The sequence below is a fragment of the Cynocephalus volans genome, chromosome 17, assembly GCF_027409185.1.
Source record: "Cynocephalus volans isolate mCynVol1 chromosome 17, mCynVol1.pri, whole genome shotgun sequence".
NCBI lineage: Eukaryota > Metazoa > Chordata > Mammalia > Dermoptera > Cynocephalidae > Cynocephalus > Cynocephalus volans.
In genome coordinates, this window is record NC_084476.1 from 20,193,624 (window position 1) to 20,205,945 (window position 12,322).

Genomic DNA, 12,322 nt, shown 5'->3' on the forward strand with positions numbered 1-12,322 from the left:
ATTTAATTTACATATATTACTTCCCATATTCCTATGAGATTATTAGCCACATTTTTATAGCCAAGGAACTGAGGCCCTTCTAACTGGATCGTTATCACTTGGTTAGTTAGTGGCAGGGCCACAACATAAATACAGGCTGCCTGACTCTGTATTTCTGCTCTTAAACACTACGGTGGACTCTCTCTATAAAAAACAGAAGGGCTCCATCATCTAAATGAATTAAGAACAAAAAAGGTGGCAAATTAATTAGTTCTTTGCAAAAGTGAAATTATGTTAGTTTGGTCTTATATAAGTCCTCTGCTAATGTGCATTCTTGCTGTGTAAAGTGTAAGAGAGAGCCATGGGGTGTGGTTTGGAGTCACAAAATTATGGTTCAGCTATTTAATTGTGCTTTTTCAGGTATTTAGCACCCCAGAAAGAACAATAAAGTTTGAAAGCAAAAGCATAAATATACACCAAATGTCCTGTGTATCCTCTAGTTAGCATCATTTACCAGACTCTTAGGTCCAACTGAAAACAGAACCCAACCTATTTTCTCATAAACTTCACATAACTTGTTCCCTTTGCAAGGAACATTATTATTTTGCTACCACTACCACCGCCCCCCTTCTCCACTACAACACACACACACACACACACACACACACACACACACACACACGCACACACACACAATCCTGTTTGGTACTCATGGCAGACAATCCTGTTGGGTACTCACGGCAGTGTACCTTTCTCCACAGCACTTGTTCATATTTGTAATCATGTAAGTGTTAGTGTATTTACCTGTTTAATGTTCATCTACCCAATATTGTATATTCTCTGTGGCTAAGTCCTATGCTTTCTTTATTCCCTGCTGAATACCCAGTTGGTACAACCAGGCCTGGTACATAAGTGGTACTCAATAAACATTTGTTGAATGTATGAATAAATACACTCAGAAGTTAAAGAGAATAACCAGCCTGCTGAGAGGTCAAGTGACAGGAGATACAGTACAGAACCTAGAGTGTGGACTTCTGGATGCCAGTTCCAGGTTTGTAATTATGTGTAATTAACTGATCATTATATACACACACACACACACACACACACACACACGTACATATACACACACACGTACATATACACAGAGTATAATATAATTGAATACCAACAACTCCAAAAAATACATTACATTTATTAACTTACTCCTTTCTGGCAATGACCCTACAGGTAGTTATTGTTATTTTTCTTATTTTTTTCATTTGAGGATACTGAGTCCCAAGGAGGGTGATAAGTTTGCCCAAGGCCGCACAGCTATGAAATGGATCTGTCTGACTCCAAAACCTCTCATATCTCTTTCTGTGAGGATCAAGTGAGATGCTAGATGTAAAGGTCCTATGTAATGCCTTAAATGCTAAACAAAAATCACCTATTATTAAAGCCCATTCCTGAGTCTCAGGTAAGATGTGAAGCACATTAGAAAGTGTGGGGAGGGAACTGTGTGGTTTGCTTTGTTTCCATTTGGTAGCATCTAGGCATATGATAAGGCAGCATTCTCTGAAAGCACCGTTAGTCACTTAGTCACTCCATCCCTTCATTCAAATGTTTTGCTGATTGCCTGCTAAGTGCCAAACATAGAACAAAGAGAGCTAATTCAAAGATAAGTTAGGGGGCTGCAGTTTTAGTGTGTTGGGTTGATGATTCTTTTGGTGTCTGTCCTTGCAGAATTTTTGCTACACGCATGCACACACACGTGCGCGCGCACCCTAGATTGCTATTTTTATGTTGCTTGTTTGTTCCAAATCTGAGGTAAGAACCTACCTATTCTTGGGCAGCTTGCTTTCTTCCTAAACCATCGACCTCTCACCGTGTCACCACAAATAGCAGTATGTGGTCGTTATTGTCCCGTTTCACAGAAGAGGAGCCCCGAGGCTCACAAAGTCAAGTAAAGGTCATAAAGTTCATCAGGTGGTAAATGGCAGGGCTGGGGTTCCAGCTGGTTCTGCTTGACTCCAGACTCTGACTCCCACAGGCTACACCCCACCAACTCCCTATGGGAATGGAATAAAAGAATCCATCCTTCATGTGTCATATACCAGAAATGTGGACCTCAGCCACCCTGTGTCAGGTTTGAACCCCAGGGCCTTTGTTCGGCCCTCAAATAAAACCCTTATCCTTTCTCTCCTTACCTTTCCCAGAATTCAGAGTAGGGTTTGGCTGGTGAAAGCTTAATTGCTGAGAACGCTGCAGTGTGGCTGAGGTGTGGATCTTTTTTATTATGTTGTTTCAGGTACCAACATTACACACTTAGGCAGCTGTTCTCATCTGTGCCAGACAGTAAAATCTGTTCCATCAACATGACTGTCAAAACCTCTGATTTTTGGAGACTTTGCCCCATGTAGTCCTTTGTGGCATCATATAACAATTAGATTTAGGCTAAGCATTAATTTGAATTATTGTCCAGTTTCCAGAAAATATCTCCTGAAAATGTCATGAGGATATATTACACGTCTTTGGAGATATTAAGTATTGAATTACAATATTATGTCACCCTTTCCCTGCCATCTTTTTATTTCTCTCTCTCTCTCTGTCAACATGTGTAATTTATGTTTCAGCCGCCACCATGAGATGCTCAGTACTTTGAGAAATAGCCAGAGATGAATGTTGACAGGAGCCCAAAAGCCCCACAACAAGCAAAAATCCTAGTTGTGTGGATAGGTTTTCCTTGGAGTGAGAAAAATGGGAGGCAGCCTGATGTTACAGAGCTCTGGACCCAGATATAGGCAGACTGAGTTCTAATTTGGGATCACTACCAACCTACCTGTGCAATTTAGAACATTTACCTTTAACCTCCCTCAGCCTCAATTTCCTTGCGTGTGAAATGGGAATAAAAGTAGCACTTACCCTCCAAAGGTATTTCTAAGGTCAATTAGATTAATAGCAGCAGCTCTAAAAATTCCCATTTGATAAGTGCTTTCAGTAAGTCAGACACACACATTTAATATTCATGAAAAAGATGCAAGATAAGTGCTCTTCACCCTCTTTGACTAGAGGAAGCCAGGCAAAGAAATAATGCGCATTCCTAGGGACACTCAAATGGTGAGTTGTGACGGCGCCTTTTGAATCCAGGCTTGCCAACCTCAAGGTCTGTGCTTTGCCCACTGAAGCCACTTCTTGAGCAAAGAGAAGAGAGTAGAAGGCAAAAGATCTACAGGAAAAAAGAAAAAGAACACAGGCACACAGCACATGCGTGAGCACACACTGACAGTGAGAGACACAAAAGCAGGCAGGTGCCTGGGCCTAATTTGGATTCGGTCGGTTGGCATCGAACCCACAGTGTAGTAATGAAACAGATTTGGGGAGCAATTGCTAATATAGTTATTCTTAGTGCTCACAGTTGTGAGCCATCTTTGCCAAACCGACCCTGACGTTTGTGACAATTCCTTGGGAAAGGCAGAAAGAAGCACATGTCAGAGAGAAGAGCAGACTCGAGGAAGTGGGAACAAGGCAGAGAGCGTAGTGAAGCCCTTGGATCCGAAGGTCACAAGATGCATTCATTCATTTGTTACTTCACCCAGCCAATCACTTCTTAGGCACACATTTTGTATTTCATTCCAAATGTATTGAACGTAATATATGCCCTACATGTTTCCTCATTCCTGTGCTACCCAACTCACCCCAGGATATTGTAAAAATTAGAAGAGAAGCTGCTGGCCTAAGGGAAATGAGTATAATGTGGTTAAGTGATAGCAAGGTGACTTTTTTTTTTTTTTTAATAAAACCAATGTCTTTTTATGTCCCAGGCAGGACTACCATGTTGCACAGTTTCTAGAGGCACCATCTACATAGTGTATAATTATTCATAGAATTATCTGTTCTTGCATGTATGTACACATATGTATGCATGTATACAGAGGCACATGAAATTATTTAATTTTATATACATATGCACAATACACAATAATATGTATTGCATATGTGGATAGACATACAATTATACGTAGAATGCATTGTCTGCTATGTAAATTTTGTCTGCTATAATAGAACAACATAAAGGCACTAACCAGGCACTGTATTACCCATAGGCAATTCAAATGAATTTTATGTAATGGTCATAGAAGTTCTATGAATTAAGTGTTATTCCCATTGTATAGATAAGGAAATAGAGGAGGCTTACCAAGACTAAGTAATTTGTACCAGAATCACACAGCAACTCAGTGGCTGGGCTAGGGTTTAATCTGTTCCTGTCTGACTCCTGTCAAAGCTCTCATTTAAGCTCCCATTTGAGCTCATGTTTTACTTGGGCAGCTGACAAGGAGAGATTTTTTCAGTATTAGGAAGTCAGAGCTAAAGGACCTTTGGGTTTGAGGAGCAACTGTCCACCGTGTTTATTCACGAAGCAGTGATCTATACAACAAACAAACAGAAAGGACATTGTTGGGGGGGAGGGGGGGAGGGAGAAGGGAGGGAGGTTTTGGTGATGGGGAGCATTAATCAGCTACAATGTATATCGACAAAATAAAATTTAAAAAAAAAAATAAAATAAAATAAATTTAAAAAAAAAAAATGAAATCCAACATTGAGATTGGATCTGATGCATAAATTCCCAATGAAGTAATGAAAAAAGTTGGGTTTTTTTTAAGAAACTAAATAAATAAATGCTTTAATTAAAAACATTTTTAATTAAATGCTTTTAATCTTTCGATCTTTAACCAAAATTGTTCTTTAAAAATTTAAACTAGTTAAAGAAAAAAGTTTGTAACTTTGCCCTTTTCCCATTGCCTAACTTGGTGCCAAATTGCCGTTCTCTGGTGGTGTGGGGCGGATTCTTTTTTGAAATGTCACAACTTCAAGCCTCTTTTGTCCAGACTCAGATACCCCTGACTCTACTTTGAAGCAAGACCGGGGATACACAAAGACATGTAGAATTCTGTGGCAATCTGTTTTTAGCCAGAGTTTGATCACAGTTTGAGGCAGGGATGACAGAAAACAGTAGAAACACAACAATTTCCTGGAGCAAATTCGGGCATGGCACTTCAGAGAAACCTCAATGTCAGGAGAAGGAGGGGGATTTTGATACAGCTTATTTGGAAACAACTATTTTTCTAACATAGAACACCCAAAATGCCAGTGGCCTGTCCACCTTTATGCTTCTTTTTCTCAGATATCTAGTGACAAGCTCTTCAATGTTGCTTCCCTGACATGGCTTTCTCAAGGTTATTAGCAATTTCTACTTCCAGTGACAGAGCTGTAGCCTGTGACAACTTGCTCAGCTCCACAGAATCTGTTCTTGATTATCAGCGTGAAATACTGGAATGAACCCTGAGCTAGAAGTCACAGCACTTGGGTTCTGGCCTGGCCCTGACACTTTCCAACTGTGTGGCCTGGGGAAAGTAAGCTGACCTCTCTGACCTCACTCTTCTCACAGCACCAAGAAGTCAGGAGTCACAAAGTCTGGGTTCTAGTTGCAGATACTTCACTAATCCCAGTGGGATTTGGGACACATCCCTCTCCTTCCTTAACCCTCAATGTCCTTATCTCTAACACAAGAGGGTCTGACTAGAGCCTGCACTCTCAGCGAGGACTGTAATATCCCAAAGAGTGAACATCGATTCTTGAAGGATGGGGTGAAAAATTCTTACATTTTATGTACAGTAAAATCACAGTATATAAACAGTACATGTATATACAGGATATCAGTGGTATTAAAATTTCATGGGTGAGGGTGGCTGGGAACAGAAATGTCTAAAAAGTCTCCTTAGGAGGTAATTTTTTAAAAAGTTAAGACACTCTTGACTAGAGAATCTCCAATTTTTCCATTAGTCTTTAAAGTTAAATATATAACTGTCATAGCATCGTAAAATTCTGATGGGCTGTGTGATGATTCCAAAAAGAGTCCAATCTTAGCCAAGTTTCTATCTTCAGAGCTTTAAAAAAAATAGTATTTTTATGTCAAATGAGTAAGAAGAAAGGGGTTCACCCTCTTTAAAACAGCTGCTGGAGTCTCGGTGTTTCTCAGCTTCCCTCTTCCCCTGGCCGTTCACACACATCGTATGTGCTGTAACTTCTCTGCCACAGCCTCCAGCCACCCAGTGATGTTGGAACTGTTCGGAACCAGATCAGACACCAGACTGGACATGTGGGGAATGGATAACTGTAGCAAAGGTCAGACTATGGTCTTCATTCTGAGCTTCATGGATCTCCAAGGGGTCCGTGGATAGAACTGCATTTCACTTACTGCTTTCCTTTCTAATACTATGCATTTTGTTTTGCAAATATGAAAACTATTCTAAGAAGTGATCCATAGGGATCCTGGCACAAAATAAAGAGTAATAAATAGAGCAAATGGTAGGCTTAAGAGATGTTTGTTGTCAAATAAGACAGAGGTCATGTATTACTTTGCAAGAGCTGCCATAACAAAGTACCACAGACTGGGTGGCTTAAAAACAGAAATCTATTTCCTCACAGTTCTGGTGGTTAGGAGTCCAAGATCAAGGTGTCGACAGTGTTGGTTTCCTCTGAGGCCTCTGTCCTTGGCTTATAGTTGTCTGTCCTCTCCCTGTGTCTTCACGTGGCCTTCCCTCTATGTGCGTCTATATCCTAATTCTTCTCTTTTTATAAGGACATCGGTCATATTGGATTAGGGCCCACCCTAATGACCTCATTTAACCTTAATTACCTCTTTAAATACCCTATCTTTAAGTACAATATTCGTATGACTTAAACACATTCAGAGGAACTGGAGGTTAGGACTGCAACATATAAATTTAGGGGGGAACACAGTCCAAGCTATAAGAGGTAGATGCCATACAGAGGAATAGGAGAAGGTTGAAGTTGATCCAAGGAAAAAGGAAAGAAAATGGGAGAAGAAAAGAGAGCTGGACGGGGAAGGAAAGGAGATGAAGACCCAGGGATGAGTGGCTAATGACTCTTACAGACCGGTGTATGAAAATGACGTCCACCCCCACCCCACCCCACTCCCACCATGATCCTACAGAGTTGTTCCTCTGAGGGATGGATTGTCCCTAGCTCTCCAGGTAGTCTCTGCCCACTGTCACAAACCTCAAATTTGTTTTACCCCATTTTGCAGGTAGTCACCCATTCCTTAAATAGCTCTCACTTGCTGGTAGGTGATGGAATGTGTTCAAGCCTGACTTGAGGCTCCATGGACAAGGGGAAAGGGGAGAAGTAGATACACTCTTCATGGGTCTGTTGGGCAGATTGCAAATGTGGTCTCATTTCTGCTTCATCACAAAGAGTTTTTTTCATCTTGTGCCCAGGAAAGACATTTCTCCCAGGTCCAAGACCCTGACAGATAGGTATATGTGGTGTAACAGAAGGAAGGGAATCTCAAAGAAAAGGGAATACTCAAAGAAAGAGGGTAAAAAGAGAACTGAACACTTTCTGCCAAATAGTCCCTGTGCTATGTTTGTGAAGACCATCCTTCAGCCATGCAATCTTTCCTTCCTATGCTCTCCGTTCACCACTGTGCCCAGAGCCTGCTTTTGACATTTTCTATCCATGGTTTTCAGAGGTCTGTCTCGTGATTCTAGGTGTAATGAAAGGGATTTGCAGCTGCGTCTGGCTCTCTGGGCAATTTTGTCTGGTGATACCTCCTTCCGCAGTATTTTTAGTTCTCATCTGTAGCTTTCTGTTTCTTTGTGGGCTGATGTGCTTCTGGTTTTTCAGAGAATGCTACAGAGTGGCCTCAGGTCCCTGGCTCACCCCTGATCTATGATGCACAATTACAGAAGCAGGCTTATAATCAATGTAATTGAAGATCAGAGTTAATGAGGACCTCTGTGCCCATGTAGTCCCCTGAGCAACACGGGCTTCAAATGCTAGATAAGGAAATGATTGGGCTGAACTGAAAATCCATTTGGCTAATTAGATGATGTATATTCCCACAAGCCAGTGGGAGAGTGGGAAAATATATATATCTATATATAAAATAAGGAAACGTGACATTTTGAATCTGAAATTTTGGCAGAGATTCATTTTAGAGTCATTGCTCTTTGAGGAGATCTATATGGGTATAGAGAAGAATCTCAGAGCACCCAGAAAAGGGAGGGGGTACTTGTAATCTAAAGCCAAGAAAATAAAACATCGGTGCAGAGGAAAACTAGAGAGATATGAGATGCATGGAATAATGCATTTTTATTCCTTTCTAATGTAGTTTTTACTCCCAAAGAAATGCTAGAATTTATTCAGAGAGAGCAGCTTGGCACTCTTTGACCTTAGTGTTTTCTCTCTCTCACTCTCTTTTTCTGTCTCTCATTTTTTCCCCACACACCCACACCCCAACATCTTCTGAATCTCCTCTACACCCTAAGTATGATGGTGACTGTAGAGTTAAATGAGGCATGGTTTTTGCCTTCAAGAAATGCACAATGCAGACAGGATAATAAGTAAGAGGGGAGAGGTGAAAAGACACTCCTCCTTTGCCTTAGATTTGCTATATCTCATCTGCCTTCCTGAACTATAAATTCTCAGTAGACAAACACCATATTCTGTTCAGCCAGAGCCCATGACAGGGCTTGGCACATCTGGAAGAAAGAAAGAATGAATGGATCTATAACACAGCATATATAGGTGCTAGTTGAGTGGAATACATCATAAGTATTAAAGAAATGAAGAGAAGGATGAGCTAGGTCTGGACTTGAGACTTTATGGGTAAATGCCACACGGATTGCCATATACTTTGGAGGAGACAGTTTATTATGCTACGCGTCCTTCACCTTGACCTTCACCTAGTTTGTTGTCTCCTTCACATCCTTCAAGGTCTAGCTTAAAAGACAAATCTTCAATGATTTCTCTCTGAGCACCAGTTTTTCTTCCCCTTACATCCTGTTCTTTTCAGGCAGTTCTTACCACATTCTTCTAGGTGATCTCTCTAATTTAATCCATAATTTTCTGAATGGATTCAATCCATTTTTCAGTCTCTGTGTCCATTTCTTACACAGGGAGGAGTTGAATAAATATCGGTTAAATGAACACACTAAATGTGGCACAAAATTGCTTCCTTTCACTATCTGATATGTCATCTCCTGACACATGTCCTTGCCCCTTAACACTGAGCTCCTCTTCCTGGGCATCTATTTTAGCCATCTGCCTTGCAAGCCCACGAGGTGCACAAGAGCTCAGAAGTCGTAGTAGTGAACTTCAAATGTTAGTTTGGAACTGGGGAGACTCTGAGGCACTCATTTTATGTTCTGGCTCTCATGGGATGAAAGATATTAAACTCTGGGGTCAGAGTGGAGACATTCCTACTTTACAGTCCCACGATGAAGTGAGTTGACCTTCCCTCTAGTCAAGCATGGAACTTTGATTTCATTAATGCACCTGACATTCACTAAACTCCTAGTATGTGCCAGGTGTTTTACTGAAAGCTGAATTGATAAGGACTGATGATTCATGAACTCTTCCTGTAGGAAATCACAGTCGATCAGAGAAAGCAAAAGCCCTCCAACACCACACGATATGCACTGAAAAGGAAAGCCAAAACTACTAGAGAAGGAGTGAGTGGACCACAGAAAGCAAGCTGAACAAAGCCCCTTGTTCTCAGGACAGCCTGGGATAATGGGAAGGTCCCTGCTTTGGAGGTTAAAAAGTCTTGGTTCAGTTTCTACTTTGGCCACTTACTACTTGTGCAAATTTGGCCAGGTCAATTTTTGTCTGAACCTTACATTGTCTTTCTGTAAAATGGGGGAAATTTCTATCCTGCAAGGCTGTTGTAAGGATTAAGTGAGCGGAATGCATAACATATTCTGAACAGAGAAGATATTCAAAGGGGAGTAGCTCCCCTCTGCTTTGAACCAACTGTTTAACTCTGTATAGCATCTTTTTAAAGAAGTTAAGGATAACTGCTGTCTTAGTCTGTTCAGGTTCCTGTAACAGAATACCATAGACTGGGTGGCTTATAAACAACAGAAATTTATTTCTTACAGTTCTAGAAGCTGAGGAGTCCAAGAGCAAGGTGCTGGCAGGTTAGGTGCCTGATGAGGGCCTGTTTCCTAGTGCACAAACGGCTTTCTTTTCCCTGTATCCTCATACGGCAGAAGGGGTGAGGGAGTTCTCTGGGGTCTCTTTTATAAGGGCACTAATCCTATTCGTGGGGATTCTACCTTCATGACCTAATCACCTCCCAAAGGCCTCATCTCCAATGCCATCATTTTGGGGTTTAGGTATAAACATATGAAATTTTGGGAGGACATAAACATATTCAGTCTGTTTTACTTGCTTTCAAGCCAAAGTTTTCCAAGGAAACTCATACTTCTCATATTCAAGAGAGATCTGTTAATCTGGTATTGCAATTAAAGCTTCCAAATTTAATAGAAATCCAAGTAATAATCAAAACTTCCTCTGTTGGTTGAGATTTCATAATGTGCCTGGGACTTCATGTACTGTAGTGAATCTTGTGATGTTGCACCCAGATCTCCAGTTAGCAGGGAGGTTGGTAGCTGACCACTCTCAATTCAGTCCTTCTTGGAGAAATGTCCTCCATTGAAAGGGACCACTTCACCCAAGGTTATGTCTCCTCCCCAGAGATAGCCCACAGCCTCTGACTGGTTAATGTGGGGTACAAAGATCTGACACCCTTGTCTCAAAGGGGAGCAACTCTGAAGAGCCTTCCCAGCTCCAGAGCTCCCTAGGGCATCAGCTGAGGGCTCTGCTGCAAATACATGGTGACTCAGCTTCTCCCTCTGCCCAGTTCCACTTTGCTCGTCCCTGAAACCCTCCTACATGCCAGTCTCTGCCTTCCAGTCTGTTTTCTCGTGATCCTGGCCTAACACAAAAGCTTTGTCTCATCTAATCTTTATATCAACCTGTATATCAATCAGTATCCACACTCTTATAGGAGATAACTGAGGGTTTGTTTTCTTGCCCAAGTTTACAGAGCTACTAAGTTAACAGAGAATCTGAACTCACATCTTACTGACTCTGTTCTCTTTAGCACTGCACTGTGCAGCTTTCCTGAAGTAGTGGGATTAACCAAACTCAGCCCTGGGACACAATTCAACATCCATCCCTCAGTCTTTAGTGAGAATAAATACAAGAATTATTCATTTAAACAGCAGACTGTGCTTTTTAAAAGAAAACTCCGTAGTTGATACTGATGTTTGGTGTCTTGCTGAAGGACCCATGTGACATGTTTCTGCTCAGGCTTAGTTTCAGGAGGGAAAATATGGCTTTGCAGATAGATTTGCAGGTTTTCTCTTGCCAAAAATTTGAAATATGGAACCCAACAGACTTCTTATTTTTATTATTTAGTTATTTATTTATTTTTTGCTTTAGCTGCCAAGGACTTTAGGACCAACTTCAAATGTGGTCATTTCCTTATCTCAGAACTGAGGCTATCTACTCCTCTGCTTCACGTAGACGCATCCTTCATCTGCACCCACCACGGTGTCCACTGTGCTTTTACTTAGGAAGTCATTCTACAGAATGACAGAAATTACATTTGTTGCTTTCCATGCCTTTATCCTTTTCAGAGAAACTTCTCCACCCACACACAGCCCTAGAGGCTCAGGCAGCCAGGTATGGTCTGATGTGAACCTGCCTCCCTGGACACTGCCCATTGGACCGCAGCTGGGAACCAGAGCCACAGGGAGCCCGACCATAGCCCAGCCAGCAGAGTCTCATAGGACCTGACAGAGAGATCTCTGTCAAACCTATGTGATGCTTATTAACCGAGTCTCTCTTTAGGGAATTCGAATTGCATATATGGAAAATTGTTTTAACTCATAGATAGTGAGAAGCAGACACAGGAGAGAAGCTCAGTCATGTTCATTATGAAACACAATTTAAAGTCTCCTGCTGCTGAGGTCCCTAGATCTGCCATGAATCTGGAACTACTCTTCAAGTCCCTCTTAGTGAAACTGGGCCCTCTTCAGACTCACACTGTTTCCTCCTTTGAAATTCTACCTTTGCTTTGCTTTACTGCTATAAACATGCACTCACCATTTACAAACCAGAGGAAGACGCCTGAATGGGCTACTGTTCCTTGCCTCCCAAAAGAGTATGAGTGCACATGTGTGTGCGCATGTGTGTAGAAACATATATACATATATATGGATATAATACATATATACATATATATGGATAACATACATATACACATATATATGTATGTTATCCATATATATGTATATATATGGATTAATGAAGAGCATTTCAGAGCAAAGATTACAAAGCTAGAGCCTTTTGTTTGGCCTATGCAAGCATTCAGGAAGAAATTTAAGCCATCACTGAAAAATGGATTGATTACAATAAAAGTCTGAATTTTCAGCCTCTCCCGAAGAAAATCTGAAGATCTGCAACCTGTGGCCTTTAGTTCCATGCA

General features: G+C 41.2%; 1 protein-coding gene across 3 annotated transcripts in view; it reads left to right on the forward strand.

Annotated features, from left to right (window-relative positions):
- ASTN2 (astrotactin 2) overlaps positions 1-12,322 on the forward strand; it is a 902,747-nt gene that overhangs the window by 384,572 nt on the left and 505,853 nt on the right. The gene's annotated exons all lie outside the window — the stretch shown is intronic.